The sequence below is a fragment of the Panthera pardus genome, unplaced genomic scaffold (genome assembly GCF_024362965.1).
Source record: "Panthera pardus isolate Hobbes unplaced genomic scaffold, ASM2436296v1 HiC_scaffold_2, whole genome shotgun sequence".
Lineage (NCBI taxonomy): Eukaryota > Metazoa > Chordata > Mammalia > Carnivora > Felidae > Panthera > Panthera pardus.
This window is the reverse complement of record NW_026526765.1, coordinates 126,272,778-126,297,230: the sequence shown is the minus strand read 5'-3', so window position 1 is coordinate 126,297,230 and position 24,453 is coordinate 126,272,778. Positions and strand designations below refer to the sequence as shown.

General features: G+C 45.7%; 1 long non-coding RNA gene across 1 annotated transcript; it reads left to right on the top strand.

Moving 5' to 3' along the window:
- The first annotated feature begins 268 nt into the window (after positions 1-268).
- Positions 269-19,397, top strand: LOC109250811 (uncharacterized). The gene is made up of 5 exons (XR_002073197.2): positions 269-373; positions 6,616-6,777; positions 8,906-9,106; positions 11,934-12,160; positions 19,159-19,397. It is a non-coding gene; the product is annotated as an uncharacterized LOC109250811 (long non-coding RNA).
- Positions 19,398-24,453: the final 5,056 nt, after the last annotated feature.

Genomic DNA, 24,453 nt, shown 5'->3' with positions numbered 1-24,453 from the left:
CTAGCAGTCTCCCCAGGGAGGGGTGGGCAGAGTCCAGACTGCTGGGTTAAGTGGGTCAGGGCCACGCCGATGAGTGTGAGGTTGGGGGCCCTGATACAAGGTGGTGCTGTTGATCGTGTTCAGGGGGAGAAGAGGAGCATTTGGAGTTTGGTCAGGTAGAGGGGCCATCTGATAGCCATTTGTATAAACAGGCCCCGTGATCCTACTAGACCCTAAAGCCGCTTTGCACTTGTCTTTCCTCATCATCACCCACTCTTCCTCTTTTAGTCTCCGCTGCTGCCACTAACCACTGCTCAGCTCACGGCCTTCTTCCTCTTCCCAGTGCCCACGACCTCCTGAGACTCTCCACTTCTCACAAGCCACCAGCCCATGTGTAAGCGCTCTCTGTTTTAACCCCAGGACTTGGTTTCTGCCTCTTTACAGTTAGGGGTGCTAGTTGCTCAGGTGTGAGCTCTTTGCTTCCAAAGATGGGGATGTTTTCTTTTTACCTGGTTCTCTCCATGTCTAGAATCCTGCTGCCGTCTCCTTGCTTTCCAGCCAATGCCTTTGCTGAACCTCATCTCGTGGGCAGTATCCTGAGTGACAGTGGGAAGTGGGGTAGTGGCTGGCTAGCCACAGGCCGCACCAGGCAGCAGGACCTGGGCAATGGCCCTCTGACCCTTGATCCTGGTGAGGATGCCTTTCATTGGTGGGAAACCCCATGCCCCCTGTTCAGACTGTAATCAGGCTGGTGGCCGGGACGTGTGGATTCAGAGCAACATGGTATGTCCTGAAAGCTCTTCCCTCTGAGCCATGGTGAGACCTCTGCATGGCTTACCTGCTGCATGGCATGGGGTAAGCTTGGGGGTGGCCAGACCATCTTTGAACCTCCAAATCCAGGCTTCTCTTTCAGAACACCTGGCCCCTCTCTGTTTTCCTCTCTCTCCTTTTTCTGGGCTTTTGTTGCTGAGTGGACACTGTTTTAAGTCGGTTAGTTCACCTTATAAGCCACATTTTGGTCTCAGCCTAGGAGCTCATCTGTCTGGGAGAGACGGCGTTATCAGCGTTCTAGGGGCTGGCTGCCTCCAACATGAGTCCCCAGGCATTTTCCCGGGCTCACCCTTTACAAATCACGTGCACATCTCCATTTCAGAACGGTATGGCCTATGACGTTGCCAACAAAGTCTTAGTTGATTACGAATATACAAAGATTTTTTCTTTTTAAGTCAGTCTTGAGGCATGACTTACGTATCATAAAATGCATCCATTTTATTTATCTTTTAAATGTTTTATTGATTTTTGAGATAGCGTGAGCACGAGAGGGACAGAGAGAGAGGAGGACAGAGGATCCGAGGCAGGCTCTGCGCTGACAGCAGTGAGACTGATGCGGGGCTCAAATTCACAAACCATGAGATCATGACCAAAGCCGAAGTCAGAGGCTCAACCAACTGAGTCACCCAGGCGCCCCCCAAAATGCATCCATTTTAAAAATACAATTGGATGACTTTTGATAAATGTATACTTCCCTGTAGCCAGCACCACAATCAAAATACAGAACATTTCCATCACCCCACATGGTTCTTTGTGCCCCTTGGCAGTCATCCCCCTGACCCCTAGCCCCAGGCAGCTACATATCTACTTTCTGTCAGTACAGATTAGTTTTGCGTTTTCTAGATTTTTATACACATAAATCATACAGTATGTTTATTTTCCTGTCTTCTGGTCAGCATAATGTCTTTGAGATTCATCCATATGATAGCATGTTATTAGTAACTTATCCTTGCTTTAGCTGAGCAGTATTCCATTGTATGGAAATCGCACGATTGGTTCATCTCTTTACCTGTGTGTCCAGTGTAGGGGGTATTATGACTACAAATGCCTTTTCTGATTCTGGATGTAGCACCTGGAGTAACCATGGCTGTTGCCCTTAGAGAGCTTGAAATCTTGGCAGGAAGAGGTTTAAATGATGCGATATTCGTGGAGGTGTATTATTGGTTGTAATCAACTGCAGGGATGCTTAACAGTTGTACCAGGTGTGATAGAACAGTCAGAGAGTGAGGGAGTACAGTGGGAGGGAGTCACTGTTATTTTATCTGAGGGGGTGGTATGTTAAAGCTCCATCAAGTGAATGGGGACTAAGGAGCAAGGGGCAGGGGAAGTGCTCCTGGGAGTAGACAGGAGTGGAACACAGGAGGGAGCAATCCTGGCAGGCGGGAAGGGCCATGCGGATTCCATCAGACCTGGAATAGAGAAGTTGTGTTCAGTGAGAGGGAGAGAAAAGGGCTGGAAGGCCTTGAACACTGGGATTAGAAGCTCAGAATTGATGTCCCAAGCAAAAAGAATGGAGGTGCTGTAGGTTTTGAGCAGGGAAGGGCAAAAGCTGTATTTTTGAAAGATTCCCATCATTCGTGGGCAGATTAGCTTGAATGGAGCAAAGAGTGCAAGAATAGAGATAACAAACAGTAGGTGTTCATTTGAGCTCATTTTCTTGCCAGCTTCAAGGGTGGCCTCCCCAGCTGCAAAACATGCCTGGTCATAGAGTGCGGCCGAGACACAATGGGGGCGGGAAGTCGCACAACATACCTCTGTCATGGTGTATTAGTTTTCTGTTGGTGCATAACAATTACTTCAAAATCAGTGGCTGAAACAACACGTTTTGTTTTGTTTTGTTTTAATTGCACGGTTTTCTGAGTCAGTAGTTGGGACATAGGTTAAGTAGAGTTCTCAGCTCATGGTCTCATCAGGCTAAAATCAAGGTGTTGGCTGAGGCTGTGTTCTCATTTGGAGCTCAGGATCCTCTTCCAAGTTTATTCAGCGTGTTGACACAGTTCGAGTCCTGCACTTGTAGGGTTGAGGTCCCCACTTCCTTGCTGATCTAGGGGCTGCCCTCAGATTCCAGCCAGGTGGCCCCCTCCATAGGTAATTCACAACATGGCTGTTTGCTTTCTTCCAAACCAACAGGAGAGAGCCTGCTGTCACTTTGTCTCTTTTAAGGGCACTCCAGATTAAGTCAGCTTCACCCAGGATAACCTCCCTTTCAGTTGACTCCAGTGATCTTAATTACATCTGTAGAACCCCTTTTTGCCGTGTAAAGTAATGTAATCATTGGACTGATATCATATTTATAGATCCCACTCATGCTGAAGGGGAGGAGATCAGGCAGGATGTACACCAAGGAGTGGGTGGCTGGGAGCCATCTTCGAATTCTGCCTACCACACGTGGTTTGGTTTCTCTTTTGACTCCCCGTTTCCTCCACCTATAAGTGAGGAGTTGTCGGCTAGGTCCTCTCAGAGGTTCTGCTCTGTGTTTTCCCTTCCTTTATGATTATGGACTCAAGGTGGAAGCTCTGTTACCAATCCTCTCCTCCAAAATGTGACTGAAAGATTGTGGTGACCTGCTGGGCAAAGATGGCTGACTGTCATTGAGAAGGGTGTGTGCTGAGGGAGAGGACAGCCAAGTGACAACAGGTGGGTACGTTGTGGAATGGGTGGTTGGTGTAGTTGTTAGGGCTGTCCACACATACACCCTTTCCTCTCCTTCTCAGCAGCACATGGTAGGACTGCTTACTTTGGCCAATGGAATGTGAGCAGGTGTGACGTCTATAATTCTGAGTGGGAGTTTTCAGAGCCAGTGTGTGTGTTTTGTGTCGCTCTTTTTTCCTCTGCCACAGTGACTAATAAGATTTGAGACAGTGGCTGCTCCTTTAGCCTGGGTCCCTAGGTGAGGATAGCAAAGCCCCAGCCAACCCACCTTGGACTGTGGCATAAACAAAAAATAAACCTTTGTTGTTTAAAGATCCTGAGATTTGGGGTTGTTTGTTACTGCAGCATAACCTAGCCTATCCCTGGCTGATACAAAGGACAGTATCAATGTTAATCTTGCTGCCACCTTCTCTCTCTTTTAATTGAAGCCTAGTTAACCCACAATATTAGTTTCATTACAACATAATGATTCAATACTTGCATAATTTTATGACCACATGTATCACCATACATGGTTATCAATTTTTTTCTCGTGATGAGAAATTTTAAGATCTATTCTCTTAGCAACTTTCAAATATGCAGTGTGGTATTATTAACTGTAGTTGGCATGCTGTATATGACATCCCCATGACTTATTTATTTTATAACTGGGAGTTTATAGATTTTTTAAATGTTTATTTATTTTTGAGAGAGAGACAGAGTATGAACAGGGGAGGGGCAGAAGAGAGGGAGACAGAATCCAAAGCAGGTTCCAGGCTCTGAGCTGTCAGCATAGAGCTTGACACGGGGCTTGAACCCATGAACTGCGAGATCATGACCTGAGCTGAAGTCAGAGGCTTAACTGAGTGAGCCACTCAGGAGCCCCGGGAGTTTATGGCTTTTAATGTGCTTCACCCATTTTGTTTACCCCGTAGGCCCCCTGTCTCTGGCAACCACGAATCTATTTTGTGTATCTATGAACTTGGTTTTGTTTTTTGTTTCTGTTAAGATTCCACGTGTAAGAGCAATCATACAGTATTTGCCTTTCTCTGTCTTATTTCACTTAGTGTATTGCCCTCAAGTTTTATCCATGTTGCAGATGGCAAGATTTCACTGTTTTTTTATGGCTGAATAATGTTCCATTGTATCTGACTATAGCACATTTTCCTTATCCATTCATCTATTGATGGACATTTAGGTTGTTGTCTATGGAACTTCTCACCTTAGCCTGATCCATTTTCTTCTGTGAGATATACCTGTAGGACCCAATCCAAAAACCTTCATGAAAAGTGATGGTGTTGCTATGTCATCTTGTATTTTCTTTCTGTCATTCAAGCAGGACTACCCACCTGCTCACTGAGAAGATGCTTTCTCACACCCTGGGACCTTGGCCATTATGACAAATAAGCTATTTTTGTTTGAGAACAAATATGTGTAATTAGCACATTTGGGGAAAGCAGCCAGGCAGGTGCACCCTCTCCTGATTTGGATGTGCTTGATGCAGTTTCCCTGTCCCCACTTTCTGAAAATCTCAATTACCGTGCAGTCAACACAGACCCTGGCTCTTTTCTTTTCCTGCACCTGTAATTTGTCCATCATGTTGACGACTTTATGATTCTTGTGTTTACAGACTTGCGTGTTGACTATGTCTCTCTCTTAGATCTCTCTTTTCTGCCACTGAACTGTTTCTCTTTCCTGAGCATTTTGAAGGTCTGTCCCTTCTCTGACGTCTTGTCCAATGCTCCTTGTTTGCTTCCCTTCCTCTGAGGACTGTTTCCCCCTTTTCTTCGTAGACCTGCCTTTGCAACCCTCCACTAAGGGCTTTCTTCTCCTGCTCCCTCATATCTGAGGGCTTCAGGGGATGCCTCTCTACTGGGACTATCTACAAGCCTCCATCTGGCTCTCAAGACTGTTGTCCCTGCTACACAACTGCCTGATGGGGGGAAACACAGGGCCTTATTGGACTGTCACACAGTGATCATATACAACAATCCGGACTCCTCCCAAAGACAGCATAAATCATTGGTGACTGCAGGTGGAGATCCATGTGGGGCACATAGGCAGGGACCAGCCTCAAGGAAAGACTGAAAATAGTTGCTGCTATGGGAAGAAATAAGGCACAAGAGCATGCCGTGGTGTCAGTTATGCTGTGGTGTAAAGAGGAGGGAAATAAAACAGCGAGAATCTGGCAATTATAACAATGATAGCCAGTCATTAACAAACACTTATTGTGTGCCAATTACTCTGTAGACACCTGCTATGGATTATCTCCTGCATGATATTTCCTATGTGGTAACAGAAGTCTCATGCCCATCTGTCTGATGAGGAAATCGAGGCTCATGGCGTTTAGGTAGCTGGCCTAACGTAACGCAGCAAGTAAGCAGAGAGCTGGGATGAAATCCTGGACAGGACAGCTGGTTCCAGAGCCCATGCCCCACCCAGGAAAGCATGGTGCCTCAAGGCAAGGGGAAGGAAGAGCCCCACGTGCAGGATGGCTACCTGTTTGTTGCCAGTGCTTATAATGATTCCCTTCACTGCAGGGTGCAAGGCCTGCTACCCACCGGCCCCTCCACCTTCCTTCCTAGCTCCTGTACACAATGCAAACTGAAGAAGCCCCAGTTTGAATTCTTCCCTTGCTGGTCCTAAAAGCCTAGAGCCGCGGGGTGCAGACCATGGGTTCAGGGGTCGACTTGCTTCCGCCTGAGGCAGTGCAAGATGGGCTTTGAGTTTACAGCTCAGCCAAGGCAGGCACCCAGGGAGGTTGCACGGCCTTGCCTTTCAGAATAGGAGAGAATTGAATCATTGTTACATCAACTCCCCTGACACTTTCAAAACTATGGCCTCCCGCCCTCCTTCCTCTGCAGCTTTTCTCTGCCTATAAAATGAAAAGCAGATTGCCTTGCCGGGGGCTCAAAGCCGGCCCGCATCTGAGGTGTGTGAGGAGGGGAAGCACAGCGTGCGAGGGCGTCTGGGCCATCTGCTTCTCATTGACCGCGGTGCCGCCATGGAACACAATGGGCCAGTGTGCAGCCTGCCCCCAGAGCGGCCGCAGCGGTGACCCCGGGCCTGCTGCCTGGCAGGCTGGGGAGTGGCCCCAGAGGCTGGGATCTGCTTTCCTAGAGTGTGGGGGTGGTTCCCCCTCATCTGACCATTTCTTCTTTCTTTTCTTCCTAGAAAGATGGCTTTCAGCTGTTTCCTCAAGACTCCTGGTAACCTCTTGAAAAAGCGGTATTTATTGTATGTGTGTTTTAACATTATAAATGTAATCTGCATTTGATGCACAAAACCCAGAAGAGTAAAAAGAAGCGAAAACTCGTGACAGTCCCACTACCAAGGGTCAGTATGTGTTCTGCCAGTCTATTTTCCGTGAATGTTTTTCAGCATTGTTTTTAAAGACATTAATGACCTAATTATACACTTCTGATTTAGGCATCATTCTAAGTACTTTGCCTGGATGCTCTCAGGCTGCATATAGTACAGCCCTGTTACGTCAACACTTTTATTACCACCATTTTTACAAATGAAGGCGTTGCAGTTTAGAAGGGGCAGGAAATCTGCCCAGGACTTCCCAAGGCGATGGTGGGGCCAGGATTCAGTAGCAGGCTGGGCTCTGCAGATTCCACAGCTCCAAACCACCTCACGATACACATCTGTGTGGGATACAGACTAATGTGTGTCCAGTTTTTCACTGAACAACAAATTGGGACTAATTTCTCATTCTTTTGATAGCCCTCTACACATGGGTTTTACAGTTGCCTATATCCCACTGCACAGACTTATCTTAACCTTTGTAGCCGCTTCCCTGGTTTTGGATTGTTACAGATTTTGCCATTGTGATCCTGAGATGATCAGTCAGTACAGATTTTTTAAGCCCACCTCCCGTTATCTGATGGTAGTGGAATTCTGTGTGAATGGACACACACACACATGAAAGAGTTTTGAAAGACTGGCAAATCACCTTTAAGAAAAATTATACCTGCAACATTCAGTATTATAATCTTCTATCAAACTGGCAAGCATTTTTATTTTATTATTTTTTTAATGTTTGTTTAATTAATTAATTAGTTAATTAATTTTTGAGAGAGGAGAGAAAAGCAAGCCAGGAAGGGGCAGAGAAAGAGGGAGAGAGAAATCCTAGGCAGGCTCTCTGCTGTCAGCATGGAGCCCAACGCAGGGCTCAAACTCATGAACCATGAGATCATAACCTGAGCTAAAACCAAGAGCCACCCAGGCACCCCAGCATTTTAAAAAATTTATATCTAACTTTTAAACTTTTAACTTATTTTTTTAGTGATCAAGCAATGAACTTTCTTATTTATTCATTGTCAATTTTAATTTATTCTTTTGTAAATTTACTGCTTATGCTCCTTACCTAGTTTTCTACTGTGTGTGTGATTTATTTTTAGATTGACTTGCAGAAACTTATTAGATTAAGGATATTAATCCTCTGCTTTCTGGATTGCAGATAGGTATCTCAGTTTGTCTTGCTTTTAGTCAGTTTTATCCTAAGATAAAATTCAATTCGGTTTACCTTAGGATGTTTTTGCATTTTCGTTAGAGGCTTGAAAATGTTATGCAGCTGATTTATTGATCTTTTTCTTTGTGCCTGCTTCCTTTACTTTTTTTTTTTTTTAACTTCCTTCTGTCTCCTCAGCAATATGACATAAACATTCATGTTGAATGTGGATTTTATCCTGTTGCTTAAAATTAAACTTGCTACAACATGAACTAAAGCACTGAGATGTCAGAGTGGGTGACTCAGTGATAGAAGAGAGTGAAATGAAACCATACCAGCTAATTACCCAGGAAAACACAACCCAGTAACACATCGATCCTGAAACGGAGATGTAGACTGACACAGTTATGTTGTTTTATCTTATCACACAACTACAGGAGAAAGAAATGTTTATGTGTTTATTTTTTGGTGTGATTTGTCAAACTTCTAAGGAAGATATCACCATTTCTTACCTTATGAATGGAATTCATATGTATTTTCTTTAAATATCAGAAAGTGTTGCTTAATTTTCTTCATAATCATTATAAAGCTAACATTTTATGACTTGAAGCACTTTTTAACATAGAACTGCACCCAGTTTCTACATGTTCAGAGTTAAGATATCATCTATATTCTGCCACAGAGCTCAGAAGCAAGGAGTGCCATCCTGATCCCAGCCTCAAGTCCCCAATCCAGGTGCCTCCATGCCTTCTCAATTTCTTCTCCATGGAAAGGAATAGAAATCTTATAGGTCAACAAGTATGGGGTAGATTCCAACTTGCAAAACCTTTATAGATGGCCTCATTTACTTATATACATGGGGAAAGGTATCCAAAAGACAGGAAGGAACAGTAAAATATGTACATGAGTGATCCACCATACTGTTGAGAAATACCACTGAATGCCAGTGTTACTCCAATGTTACATTTCCTTGGCCTCTCTTTTTTTCCTTCCTTTAATCTATTCCAGACACGCTCATTGGCAAAACCCAACCAGAAGCCAGAGCAGAGAGCCTGGGTACTGTGTCCTATAGAGGTTACAGATCCAAGTTCACAGACCGAGGTCGAGAGACGTGGAGAATGGGTCTCATGGCAAGCAGAAACACAGAGAATTAGCCAGGATAAAGATGAGAAGAAAATTAAAAATCCTTCGGAAGTCCACCCTCCAGAGGTAACTTTGATTAACACTTCGGTCAGTTTGCAATGAGTTTGTCATACGGGTTACTTTTATACAGTTGAGATCTACTACATAATTGCTTTTGAAAGCATAGTTAACCAGGAAACCGAGGTCCAAATCAAAAACTGTTTTAAGAAGGGTTTGATGACAGATAATCATTGCATTTGAGTAGTTTATTAACTTTCCAAATATGTTAAAACATGCAGGTGCACGCGCATGTGCGCGCGCGCGCACACACACACACACACACACACACACACACACACACACACAAAATGACCCAAGTCATTTAATGGGAGAATTTTTTTCCCCAAAACTTTTGCTCTAGCTTCTTGAAATGTAAATGCTCTTTTTTCTTACACTGTGAGACCAACTATTCTTTCATGGACAAAATTAAGATTTTTCGGTTTATTAATTTTTTTTAAATCGCAGTATATTGAGTATGTAATCAGAGATAACAAATGTATGACACATTTACTGCCATGTTCCATTGGATTCCCCAAGACAGACATCACTCACTGGTCCCCTTCTTCTTTCCTCTGGAGTGCCCATGTGGCTCGGTTTCCTCCCCAGCACAACAATCCTCAGTATAGTAAGTCTCATAAACTGAGGCCTATTCCTGGCCATCAACTTCAGCAATCATTAAGAATAGACGTATACTACCCGATAGTTTCCGTGGCCATCAACCATGGCAGAAGATTCTTCCTAGATGTGACGTGAGAGATACAGCACCAAAAAATCCATTTCTTAGCCTCAGCAAAACTGCACAAGCTGAAAAACAGCTGAGGAAAATAAGTGAAGAGATGAGGTGAAGTGGCAGAACTCTCCACCAAAGCAACCCAACTGGATTTTGAGTTTGGGATCTCCAGAAAAGAAGAAGTGCATATCCACAACTCCCCATTCTCACATTCTTGGAGTTCATGATCTCAGCCACCAGCCTAAGTCTGTTTTGCATGCTTACGCGTCCAGGAATGTCTATTGCCCTTGCTCCAAAGACTGCAAAATGATTGGGTCCCCACTTTTTCCCTCCAGAACCCTCTGAAGGCTGCTCCACAGAGAGTGGTAAAAGAAGTCTAAGGCCAATCAATATTTTATGTTCTTTATAAGAAGTTGTTTTTTCTTCCTTGATGCCTATAATGTAAAAGTAAATTATTCTTAATATTCAAATATTTTGCTAGAATGTGTTTTAAATGAAGCCCCTGTGTGATGGGTCCTGAAGGCCATCCATCACTAGGTTTGGAAATTCACCAAAATGACTCCCAGAACTCGGCCTGAAGTATCCTTGTGGCTAAGATATATTATAGCAAAGCCATAGGAATATGCAGCTAGCTTATAAGGGCAAAGGCACAAGCAAGTCTGGCGGAATATAGGCTTCTTTTTCCTCTCTCCCTTCTCTTAGGGGTCACAGAGAGCTCACTCTTCCCCTGGCAAGGAAAACGGAACAACATATGTGTGATGTGTCTGCCCAGGGAAGCCCATTAGAGACTCCATTCTCAACTTTTTTATTGGCATCTGATCATATAGGCCCTCCAGCTAGCGTGGACCAAAATTCCAGACTCCCAGAAGGAAAGCAGGTGTCAGCATATACCCCAGCATTTGTAAAAACAGTTCAGGCACTGTGAGCCACTCTTTCCAGTTAGGCGAAGTTTTCTGTCAGTGTAGGGAACTAGTTACCAGCCAAGTTCCCAGATACCAGCCAGCATGGCTTCCTAAGGGCAGCGGCTTCAGTCTGCTTTATTAACTCCTTTCTGCACAGCCCTCTTTCAGTTTATTTTTCCTTAGAATGTAATGAGCCCCTTCAAATTGCATACTAAATAAAGTTGTCTTTAATTCTTTCATCATTGCTTTGGTTCTGGTTGTACAAGTTTCTTCCTTAAGACGTTCTATAATTCTTGAATTTGGTGAGATAGTCAAGGAGGACACAACCTCTCCTCTTCTTTCCTTTCCTTTCCTTTCCTTTCCTTTCCTTTCCTTTCCTTTCTTCCCTTCCTTCTTTCCTCCTTTCCTTTTCTCTTTCTTTCTTTCTTTCTTTCTTTCTTTCTTTCTTTTCCTTTCCTTTCCTTTCCTTTCCTTTCCTTTCCTTTCCTTTCCTTTCTTTCCTTTCCTTTCCTTTCCTTTCCTTTCCTTTCCTTTCCTTTCCTTCCTTTCCTTCCTTTCCTTCCTTCCTTTCCTGAGAGAGAGCACAAAGTGAGTAGGGGCAGAGAGAGAGAGGGAGAGAGAGAATCTCAAGCAGTCTCCCCATTCTGTCTGCCTGGAGCCCTACTCAGGGCTCAGACTCTCAAACTCTGAGATCATGACCTGAGCCAAAATCAAGAGTTGGACGCTCAACCAGCTGAGCCACTCAGGCACCCCTCTTCCTTTTTATTTCCATCACTTTGCCTGTCTTCTCTGCATTGTCTTCTATTTCCATGCTTGTCCTCCATGTTACTCGTTCATGGTTCTATGGTCTCAGCTCTGCTTCCTGCACCCCTAATGCAGGGTTGGGAGGTAGGTTTTTGTCTGGTATTGCATTAAAAACCTCTAAATTGCAAACCTGAGTGCTTTTTCCTCAGATGTTATTTTCGTGTTGTTGCTTCTCCCCCTCCAGCCTTTCTCCACAGTGAGAAGTCTATCTCGATCCATTACTTTCCATAAGAGAGGTCGTGGGGGCTTAGGCTTATTGCTGCCCCCGTCATTGGGGGTGGTGTCTGTCAAAAGTCCTTTCCAGGAGTTGAGTCATAGATTGTGGTGCAACTTCCCGGTCTTGCTCCGAGTGACCATCAGGTAGCATTTACTGAGTATCTGTTAACTGAAATCCTTCTTCTCCTGCCCCGCTGGATAGCTCTCTGACGCAGCGGAGACATGGAGAATGTAGAAAGAACGGTGCCCTGGCGTGCCTGCCTATGGGCTGTGCCATCTGCAGGCTGTGACTGTCATGTCGTATCTGTGAAGACTCCCGTCCTGGGCTGCTGTGGAGCCTCATTGTTCTCCACCCCCGTTTCCCAGGACATGAAGAGAGGGGTGCCCATGGACGCAGCACTCTGGATGGTGTCCTGCTATTTCGGACAGGTCAGCCCTGTGGTTCTGGTTTTAGGGATCTTGGCTCATGGAATGAGAGGTCCTGATGTGGCACTTTTTTTTTTTTTTTTAATTTTTTTTTTTTTAACGTTTTATTTATTTTTGAGACAGAGAGAGACAGAGCATGAACGGGGAAGGGGCAGAGAGAGAGGGAGACACAGAATCGGAAGCAGGCTCCAGGCTCTGAGCCATCAGCCCAGAGCCCGACGCGGGGCTCGAACTCACGGACCGCGAGATCGTGACCTGAGCTGAAGTCGGACGCTTAACTGACTGAGCCACCCAGGTGCCCCTGACGTGGCACTTTTAATCCAGTTCATTGCCTGGCATTTGTTTGAATATTGATCTTAACTCACTGAATGATGTTTTTACTGTTTCCAATGTTTCCAATCTTAGGTATTTTCATGAGAAGTTGGGAAGGGCTTGTTAGGGAGCTATTAACCAAGCATCATTTAAAAACTCGAGTTCTAAGGAAGCTTCTGATTAAGGAGCTATCGGGGCTCACAAAGAATAAAGCGCTGCAAGCAGCCAACAAAGATTAGAGTCTCATTAAGGGGCTAAGACAGGTACATGTGGAAAATAACCCACAATCCCAGACAGTGTATTTTGATGGGTGCCCTGGGAGTACAGCAGGCTGGGACTCGGGCACCCTGGCTTCTCCTTCCTGCGTCCAGCATGGACTTGCTGTGTGACCTCGGACAAGGCAGGGCTCCCTTCTGGAACTCTCTTCCCTTGTTTACAAATGAGGGAATTGGTCTAGAGAGTTCCAGTATGCCTCCCGCTCCAACATTCTTCATCTTTCTCAGCTGTTGTGATTCAGTGGGAATTCTGTAGAAAGGAGGGATGGGCTGCCCTTGGACTGAGGGATCACCTCTAAAGGCCAAAGAAGCAGAAACTACAGACCCCTCCCTGAGTCCTGCCTCCGTGCTGGGAGTGCCTGCATACCTCCAGGGCTGCTCAGCTCCATGTCTCTTGCTTGTCTCTTTGTCTCCTAGATTTCCTTACGCATAATGGCCTGTAAACGATATGAGCATGAAGTTTACAAAGGTCTTGTCTGTTTGAATCATCCCGCCTGTGTGCATTTATGTGTTCAGTGTAGCAGAAAATGGATGTCAGAGCCTTTTCAAAAGGGAAAAGTCCATTCTCCCTTTTATAATTGATTCATAATTTAGCCCTAAGGAGTTGGGTGTTGCTTCCTTCTGACAATAAGCCATGACCCTTTTGTTAGGCCAAGTTTAGACAAGAGGTCTAAGGCTCGAGTGAGTAACTTCTGATACATCAGGGTATGCGGAGACCTCGGGACCTGGCCTGGATCCTCCTCTGCTCCAGGTAGAGTTTCTTCCTGTGTTCAGAATTCCATATTCTCCGTGAGCGTCTGGCAGGCAGAGGTGAGTCACCACCCATGGAGACAGCAGCCTGGCACACTGCTGTCTGAAGAGGCTGGTCTTAGGTATGACTCCCCCAACCCTGCCCTGCCTTGGGTCAGTGAGATAAAGACCTGGGGCCTCAGGGACTGTCCTCCCCGTGGGGACACTGCTGTCTGGCTGTCCTCCTGAGCGGGAGGCCCTGCTTCCCTCCACTGTATCTCATGTGAGAACTCCTCACCCCGCCACCCCCGTCCACCACCAGGATAGGAGGGCAGGGAGCTAATTTAGCAGATTATAAGACACCACCAAAACCAGATGCTCAGGTTGACGCAAAATCCTTGTGCGGGGGATAAATAATCTAACTGGCTGTTGATCTGCAACCCAATAGAGAGATCATCGAAAGTGCTCCCTGGTAGTTGTGTTGCAGTTTCCCCTTCTTCCGAGACAAACTGCTCATACTGGTGCCTCTCACATGCACCCATACTTGCAGGAGAGAAGAAAGTGGGGAGAACTGTTGTTATCTTTAGTATCTGTGAAATGTTGCAAGAGGGGGAAACGCACGCATCCCAAAGGATCCTTCTCTGTGGCTGCCCCGGACTTTGCTGCCTGAGGGTCAGCAGAAGATTGTGCCTTCTCTGCTTCCCCAGCTGGGTCACAGCATTTTCCAGACTGTCCCGTATTCGTCTGTGTGGCTGTGTCTCCATCAGTCTGCACGCCATGTCCACTTCTCACCTCAGACGCAGCCTATGCAGAGCGCATGCTCAGTGCTCAGCAGCGACTGCTTACACCGAATAAATAGGTCAGCTCAAGACTTCGCTAAAGAGCAGAGAGAACAGCATTCCCCAGAAGGCACCCACACGGCCTGCGTGTGTTCGGTTTCTGTAGTTGATAAATATTTACTGAGCATCTACTCTATGCCAGGTATTCTTTTAGATACTGAGGATACAGCAGTGAACAGGACGAGGAAGATTCCTACCCGCAAGGAGTTCGAATTTAATGAGGGGACAGATAACAACCAACCAACAAATCAAATGGCAGCAGTTGTTAAAGGAATGAAAATGAATAGAGAGTGATAAGGGTCAGGGAAGACCTGTGTCCTTTAAAGCGAGTTCTGAGGACAAAAGAAGGGAGACAGAGGGAAGAGCCTTCCAGATGGAGGAGACAGCTAGTGCAAAGGCCCCGAGGCAGAACTAAACGTGGCATGCTAGAGAAAGAGGAAGAAGTCATCCAGATGGCTAAAAGGGCGCAGAGTGGAAGTGGGGAGTGGGTGGCGTGGGAATAAAGAAGCGGGTGGGCCGAGGCCAGATCACCTGGATTAGTCTACCTGTGCCATGAAGCCACTGAGGTGCTCTAAGCTGGGTGGGGGAGGGTGGCAGAAATCTGTTCATGGAGGCATTTTGAGAAGACCTCGTGATCAAACCAGGGTCTCATCCTTCTGTGGGATGACCCTTCCACTGTCATGCTGCTTTTAAGGGAGGGACGTGACTTTCTGCTGCTCTTTCGCTACCACCTCACTTGCTTAGCCCTTCCGGTGCACGTTTGGGCCTGTAGAGGAGAGAGACTGGCTCTCAGGAGGACGGAAGCCACAACTCTGGGCTTGAAAGCACTGAACAACTCCACCCTGGCCAGGGCTCTTTGGTTGTGTGTGTGTGTGTGTGTGTGTGTGTGTGTGTGTGTTTAGTTTATTTATTTATTTTGAGAGTGAGAGAACCAGGGAGGGGCAGAGAGAAAGGAGAGAGACAGAATCCCAAGCAGGCATGGAGCCTGACAGGGGGCTCAAACCCACAAGCCCACGAAACATGAGATCATGACCTAAGCTGAAACCAAGAGTCAGATGCTTAACCGACGGAGCCCCCCAGGCACCCCTGACCAGGGCTGTTTTAAACTGTAAGTGAGAGAGACACCACACGAACCAGCTAAAGTCAGAAAGGGAGTTTGTCGGCTGCCAAGACTGATAGTGACTGTGCTTGAACTTGAATGGTTCAGTGTCAGCAGGACTGTCTCTGTCAGCTGTCACTCTGTTTCTCTCTTTGCACTGACTTTATTTTCTCTTACTCTAGCAGAGCTTCCTCCCAGATGCCTTCAGTCCTGCAAGGTGGAGTGTCTGTCCTGGACCTCATGCCTCAGGGGACCCCATGCTTTGGAGTAACTTCCTTGAAATTACTGGAGCTGGAGCCATCAGTCCCTTTATAGGTGGTCTGGTCCTCATTTCTTCCATTAGGTCCCTCTTTCACCTACAGAGTCAATCATAGGCTGGGAGGAACTTGAGAACTCACATCCGTGGGGTTATCCTGGGGCCCTGTGGACAGGCCCCAGTTCCAGGATGATGGTCTGATGAGTAGTTCACTCTCCCAGGGTAGCATGGTATTTCTTTCACTGGATCTCACAAGATGGCCATCAGAATGATGCTGACATGCTGATTTGGGATGACTTAAAAAAAAAAATTAATGTTTATTTATTTTTGAGAGAGAGAGAGAGAGAGACCCAGTGCAAGTGAGGAAGGGGCAGAGAGAGAGGGAGACACAGAATATGAAGCAGGCTTCAGGCTCCCAGCTGTCAGCACAGAACCGAACACAGGGCTTGAACCAGGAGATCGTGACCTGAGCGGAAGTCAGATGCTTAACCCACTGAGCCATCCAGGCGCCCCTGATTTGGGATGACTTTTACTCCCATCTGACACAGGATGAGTTCAGAGTTCTGGGCTACCATGCCTCTTGGGCTCAAGGTGCATGTGAAGGCCTGAGCATCAGTCTCTCCTGTTCATGTCCTGATTGTGGTGCCCTTTTAGTCCGTAACCCCCGAGGATGGCCTGTTGGTGGCAGGCGTCCTTTATCCTGTCCCCTGCTGCTGTACCACCCCACACTACACCACATGTCAGGATCTATACCACATGGCCATGCCTCTCTCCCTCGAGGGTTCTGAGACCATTTCTCCACAACCACAATGTGCTATTATAACTGATATTCTCTCTTGCAACAGATTGATTTTTGTGCCCTCCTGGGTTGGTTGTGACGCATGCCAGATAAAGGACAGGCCTTCTTTGTGCAGATGGAGATGATAATATAGCTCTGACCTCTGCCCTCAACCACCTGCATCTTTTCATTTACCTCCCTTCCATGTATGATTGGCTAGGAAACCTTTATAAAGCCAGGACCAAGTGGCACAGTTCCAAGAAACACAGACCATCTATCTAAATTAATTTCAAAATGGCTCAAGTATTTTTATTCTTTACTCTTTGAAAATTCTGAAGGGAATCTAAGTACATGCTTCACAGCAATTCTGTACATTTTTACCTGACAGTTCACAGCTTCTCTAGCACAGATTTCTTCAAAATTCATACCCTTCCTGGGCACCTGGGTGGCTCAGTCAGTCGGGCATCTGACGCCTGATTTCAGCTCAGGTCATGATCCAAGTGTCGTGGGATTGAGCCCCCTGTTGGGCCCCTCACTGAGTGTCAAGCCTGCTTAAGATTCTCTCTCTCTTTCTCTCTCCCGCCCCCAACTTCTGCCCCTCTCCCCTGCTTGTGCTCTCTAAAAAAAAGAAAAAGAAAAAAAATTCTTGCCCTTGCCAAAACACCTAACCCCACAGCCCATGTGGCCTTTCTTCTTCATTTCTACTCTTCCTCTTAGTATTTAATTACCTAGATCTGTGCTGTCCAGAGTATGGTGGCCACTAGCCACATATGGCTGTTAAGCACTTTAAGTGCGGCTGATCTGAAAGGAGATGTGCACTAAGTGTAAAAAACACACTGTATTTTGAAGGCTTGATATTAAATTTAAAAAGGAAATTTAAAATAACTGACTGATTTTTATATTCATTCCAAGTTGAAATGATAATGTTTTAATATATTGGGTTAAATGAATGTACATATATATGTGTATATAATATATATATATATACATGTACATATATATGTATATATATGGGATATATGTATATATATGTATATATACATTTTTTTGAGAGAGAGAGAGAGAGCAAGCAGGGGGAGGGCAGAGAGAAGGAGACATAGGACCCAAACCGGGCTCTGCGCTGACAACAGCGAGTCCAATGTGGGGCTCAAACTCACAAACCACAAGATCATGACCTGAGCCGAAGTGGGACCCTCAACTGACTGAGCCACCCAGGTGCCCCTCCTTTTGCTTTTTTAGTATGGCTAGTAGAAAATTTTAAGTGGCATATGTTGCTCATGTTATATTTCTTTTGCACAGTGCTGAGTCAGATCAATGAAGACTTCCCAGTTTTCTCCTTTTCCTCCTGCTTCTTCCTCTTTCCTTCCTGGTTCTGTCTTCCTTGACCTGATGTCTTGGTTTGAAAATACAAAAGTCCCACTAAGTGGTCTGGCAGAAAAGAAGCTCTCCCAGATGGGGGCATCAAAGGGCAAAGGCTCTAGATATAAATACATCAATCATTTATTTTAAATTTTTTTAATGTTTATTTTTTTTGAGAGAGAGACAGCATGAGTGGGGGAGGAGCAGAGAGAGAGACACCCAGAATCCAAAGCAGGCTCCAGGCTCTGAGCTGTCAGCACGGGAGCCTGACACAGGGATTGAGCTCATGAACCTCAAGATCGTGACATGAGCTGAAGTCAGACACTTAACCACCTGAGCCACCCAGGCACCCGATACATCAATCATTTTTGTCTCATCCCACGTATGTTAAATAGATCACCATCATAAAATTTACTACACAGAAAACAACATCAGATGGAGGAAAAACAGTATTTTTTTTTTCCTGAAACACTTACAATGTCCACATCTTAATCTAGAGTTTAAATTATTTCATTCATGATTTAACTCCTCGCAAATGTCTGTTGTGTCCAGGCTCTGCCATGATTCTATACTTCTCAGTCGACACATTCATATTAAGACCATTAGCTCTTTTTTATTTAAAATTGGTAGGCAACACTTTCCTATTTTGTGTTTCTTCACTTGGATAAATGTCTAGTTCCCAGTCCATCATCACCAATAACTTAAGAACCATTTTATTCTTCACTCCAGGAGGCTGTCCCTAATCAGGAAAGCCAGGCTGCTGTGACTCACGCCTCGCATAAAATATGTCTGTTTGGGAAAACAGCCAGAACTATTGCTTGACCTTATGATAAGAGATAAAAAGTAGTTGTGAATACAACAGGAAGATTTGTTCTAAACTTTTAAATATTTTTATTTGATGATCTTTTAAATTTTATTTGATGATCTTTTAAATCTTTTGAAATGCAGTGCACAATGACAGCTAACAAGAGGCGTATTCCCACGTCTAAGTGTTCACATATGTGAAAAATAATTGGATGTGGGCTGAATAGATGCATTTGAAACAAATCATGGGTGAAGAACAAGAGACGATCTTTTACTTGATGATTATTCTCCCTATGTTAATAAGGGAGTAATTTACCCTGGGTGGTTGCAGCCAAAGATTGAAAAGCTAACCAGTTAATGCTATCAGCCTGTGGTTTTGTTAAGTCAGGAATCGAACTTGGAAAATAGTTTCTTGGAATCTCCAGGGAACAGGGTGGGGCTGGAAAGCCGGAATCCCATGTCTTTACCCATGAAGAGCACACATATATAATTTTAGGATTTATTAGTTAGTATTTACTAATACTTTGGTTTTGTACATTTAAAATTTCAGACAATTGCTTGTTCATGTTCACGGAGGAAGAGGAAGTCGAGTATTGTGTAATTAAACGGAATCAGGAGAATTTACGCTGATATTTGGTAAGCCATTTCCTCTTCTTACTACAAGTGTCTGATACATGCTTTTCCCGATAAGTAGCGGAACTGCTGTTCTCATCAGAAATTTCGGAGCTGAAATAGAAATCTCTGAGGGGCTGTTTGACTTTGAAGTGGCGTTTTCGTAAGGATTTTTTGGAAACAAGGAGCAGTTGCGAATTTAGATCTTCGAGGACTGTGCTATTACCTCTGACGAGATGAATGTTCAGGCATGTGCAAACAAGTCTCTTGGTGTTTGGCCCAGAAAGCTCGATTGTTTCCCCTCTGGCCTGCACTTTCTGTGTGAGAGTGGACCCTTGCAGTAGAGCAGGAGTAGGACAGTGATCTGGAGATCTGCACGCTTACCCAAAAGCCCAGCCAGCTTCTCCTGAGTTAGGATGAGGCCGACTGCACTCCTCAAGAAGTCCCAAGGTAGAAGCAGCTTTCAAAGATCCCTTTCCCCACCCCTCCCCCTCTCTGCGGTGCTTGCCCTCAGCCAAATGCATGGCTGTGTGCTCCTAAAGATCTCAGGACACCTCCCAGCAGCTTTTGCAATCCGTCCCAAGCCTAACACTAGAGCAAATCCTCTAAATGTGTAATATAAATTTGCCCTGGTCTAATCTGGGGACCCCATGGGGGCGCTGCCTTAATACCACATTTCCAGGTGAGGTATGGAGAGACAGACTGATTTCTATCTCTGTTAAATATGCTCCCTCTTAAGTGATGTGACTAAGGAAGGAACACCTTCTCAAATTTCTCTGGAGGCCTATGGTTTGGTGCTAAGAAGATATGGAGGCCGAAATTTGCAGCTCTTTACTAAATCCTGCCATACACCTGCAGCCTTGTCAGTATAAATTCTGATCTCAGAGGAAAAATGAGCTTCAAATGTGACCCACACGGATGCATATCAGAACCCTGTCTAATAGATAGGCTGGCGGAGCCGTAGAAGAAGTGGGTACCAAATCACCAAGTCAAAAAGATGTCTACACCCCAGTGTTCATTATGGTATTATTTATAATAAATATGGAATATATAACAGATAGATATGGAAGCAGCCCAGGTGCCACTGATGGATGAGTGGCTAAAGGAAAGGGGAGGTGCACACACACACACACACACACACACACACACACACGGGATGGAATACTATTCAGAAAGAAAGAAGGCACTGTTGCTGTTTGTGAGAACATGGATGGCCCTTAAGGACAGTATGCAAAGTGAAGTAAGTCAGGCAGAGAAAGACAAACTACTGTTTGATATCATTTATACGTGGAATCAAAAGAAGAGAGAACAGGCTGGTGGTTGCCAGACTGGGTGGTAGGGGACAGGGGCAGGGGACAAAATGGGTGAAGGGGGTGGAAAGGTACAAACTTCCCATCATAAAGTCCCGAGGGTGTAATGTACAACATGGTGACGATAGTTAATAATACTGAATGGCAAATTTGAAAGTTGCTCAGAGAGTAGATCTTAAAAGTTCTCATCACAAGAAAAAATAATTATATATATGTATGGTGATGGATGTTGACTAGACTTACTAGGGTAATCATTTTTGCGAGATGCATCAAATCATTATGTTGGAGAAATAAAACTAATACAAGGTTATATGTAAATTATCCCTCCATTTAAAAAAAGGTGTGGGTGGGTGCCTGGTAAGGGCAGGAGGTGAAGGTGAAGAAGACCTCCCAACACTAAAGGAGCACCAGCTGGGGCCCCGGGTCCCTGGGGAGGAAGACACAGGTCTGCCCTGCTTAGAGGCACGTGGAGCAGTGATGGTGGGTGGAGCCCTCCTCCCGGCATCCTGTTTCTAGACATTAAATATCTGGTTCACTGCCTGAGCAAATCTCTGAATGCTTTTCATAGCGTGAAGGGAAAACAGAGGAGGAGTCCAAGCCTAAATGCTAATGCAAGTCTCTGCATTAAAGAAACATTTATTATGGGTTTGAACCAAGGCCAGGCTCAGGCTGCCAGAGAGAGCTGGAAGGAGAGATTGGAGAGTGCTTCCTTTGAAGCTGGTGGTCAGATCTCTGCTGGCTGTGGTAGCGAACCTATCTTATCCCACCAAAGAGGAAGGCTATTATTTAGGAGGGAGGGGGCCCGCATTTGAAGTTCTGTATTAACATTATTACAAATGATAGAAAACTTTTTTTTTCCAGACAGCTTTTATGTTGCAGAGACCAAAACAACTTGCCTAATGTGGGTTTTGCCCACTCCCCTTAGAGTAGTAATTTTAAAAGAGCTTTAATTTAATGAAACAAACTGCCATGCCAAATAGTCCCCAGTGGGGGTGGAGATGGTCTGCAGTGCTGAAGGGCTGTCAGCCCTGCCTGAAATTTCCAGGCTGTGGAGTTGTCCTGGGCCTGCCGGCCGCCTAGGGGTGCAGCTTTTCACCAGTAGCTCTCAGTGCCAAGCCAAGAGCCAGGATGAACAAGGATGAGCCGACCTTACTGTGCCCTCATGGCAGCTCTGAGCCTGAGGGGGCCAGGTGGGACGGGGAGAGAGGGCATCCAATGTGAATCCAAAGCAGAAAGTATGAAGGGCCATGTGAAAGTCTGATAGAACATTGCAGGGAGATCACCACCAGGCAGGGGGCATCAGGTGGAGAAGGCATATTTAGGATGCACTTCAAAAGATGGTCAGGATTTGGACAAGAAACAGAGTAGAAGACAGATGAAAAGAGGGCACATGGGGAAGTTGGAGGCATGCCTGGGGAAGGAGGAGAGTTTGGAGAAGAGTCTGAGAAAGGTAATCAGGGCCAGGTTGTGGAGGGTCTGGTGTGGGAGGGAAAGGGCTGGGGGTCGCCGCAGTGGCCCAGGGGAGAGGAGCCGAGTCTGGCAGTGCTGTTGCAGGCGTGTCTGTGACAGTGACTGTCAGCGGGGCCAGGAGCTTAAAAACTGAGGCTGGGAGCACAGAACCTGAGTTTGGGCTTAAATGGTCTGAGGTGAAGCCACGGGCATTAGGATTTGTGAAAAGCTGCCCATAGTCACTGATTCTAAGATGCTGTCAAGGTGAAGAACGAATCGTTTGCATTCTGATTCAGTGGGGTGGGACTTGTTTTCGAAGCTTGCGGTGATGCCAGTGATCCTGGTCCACGGGCCACTCTTGGAGTAGCAAGAGGGTCCTTAGGACTCGGCCACGCAGAGCACCTGCCTCAGTTGAATCTTGCTGGGGAGGAAAAACAGAAAACATTTGACCTCTTCCATCTGGTAGGCCCTGGGATGCTGGCGCTTGCTGAGGGAGGGCAGCCTTTTTCACTAGCGGTTGCTGTCCTTCAGGGACAAATGGGAACTCTAAACTGAAGCACACATACTCCTAGGGCTAGAGGAAGACGTTTCAGGGGTTGAGCGAGCATGGGCAGCTTTTGCTGGATCCGTTTCCTCAACTTCCACAGCTAGGCTGTCCCACAGAAGATCCGCCGGAGGGCACCCTCCTCCATGCTGACCCGCCTACTCCTCCTCGCCTTCCCTCCCAGTCTCTTCCCTCACCCTTGGCAGAGGGAAGATTTCCCTCTCATAGGCCTTACCACGGATGGGGCACTGTGGCCGGATGCAAAAGTCCCCACGATTCAAACCAGAGGGCAACGAGAAAATGCAGGCTCTCGCGATCAAAGCAAGAAATAGTTGACGGTGTTGCCCTTGGCTTCATGAGCACAGAGCCTTCTCTATCGCTGCTAGAATCATATCTTGTAAGGGATTCTCAGGAGGGCCCGCAGCAATATGCTTATTTGAATTTAAAAGATGAAATCATTCTTTTCTGACCAGAAGTAAGTCAACTTTGCCTAATGTTGACAATGAGGACTGACTTTGCAATTAGATCATACATTTATTTAGCCATATGGACCAGTCCTTATTCTAAACACTTTACACAAATGCAGTGATTTAATCCTCTCAAAGGCCTTATAATTAAGTACTATTATTCCCAGTTGATACAGAATATTGATGTACAAGAGGTTAAGTAACCTGTCCACAGTCACATGGCTGGTAAGGGTTGACATTTTCTATAAATTTCACAAACTCAATCTATAGTTCCAACATTTTGACAAAAATACAATGTGATGTCCATGTTCAAAGTACAGTACTCGGGCATCTTTGGCAGTTATTTAAACATATGGTAAAGATCTTTAACTATTGCCTTTAAAATTTGGCTCACTGACTGTGCAGTCTTGGCCCAGTCCCACTTTTCTGAGGGTCAGCCCCTCATCTGCAAAAAATGGAACAAGCATCTCTGCTCAGCAGGGTTGCTGAAAGAGCAAATGTGAGAGCCCAAGAAGTAGCCTGGCCTGTAGCCAGTTCTGGATGAATGGCAGATATTATTAACATGGTTGGCATCTGGAAAGCCATCTTGGCGTGTGGTAGGAGCTCCCTGAATGTAAGCGCCCTTCCACCTGATTAATGATCCCCAGATTTCATTCCCATGGCATAAAATGCCCTGTGGGGGGTGGTAGTGTGAGGCAGCTATGCATCCTCTTGTCTTCCTTGTCCAAATTTCCTCAAAGAAGACATCACAGTGCACTTCCTCCAGCATGCCCCCTCTGAGTGATAAAGCCTCACAATGACCTCTCTTTTCGTTGATCATTTGACTGGCTCACACTAGGTCTTCGCGAGCAGATCAATGAATCAGTGAATGAATGAATGCTGGGAATCGGGGAGAGGGAATGAGGCAGGCACTTCCTTGCCTTCACCAAACTTGCAGTCTAGATGTCACCAGACAATTGCAACACTGACAGAGGGGCCAGCGCAAGCCCACGTAAGGGGCATCAAGGAAGGGAAGGCTTCCTGGAAGGAAGTGTTGTCTAAACTAAAATCAAATGGACAATTAGAAGTCAGACAGCAGGAGCGGTGTGTTCATAGGCCTAGAGGTAAGAAAAGATCCACTGAGCTTTGAGAATAGGACTTAGTAAACTTGACCATGGATGAAGATTTCCTAGTCCTAAGCTTGATTTCTTGCCTTCTATTGCCCCTCCCAGATGGTCAAAACACAAGGAGTTTTCTACATCTTTTGTATTCACCCTATATTTGCTCATTTCTTACCTCCTGGAGCACTGCATAGAACCCATTCTAGCCAGGAAATGGGTTAAGAGCACCCCATCTGCTTGTCCCTAGGACACACATCCCCAGGAAGCCATGCTCTGAAATATCTGTTCACACATCAAAATCGGGATTATGTGGGAGCACTTCACCTGCAAGGGGCAGACAGACCCCGTGGCCTCAGAGCTGGG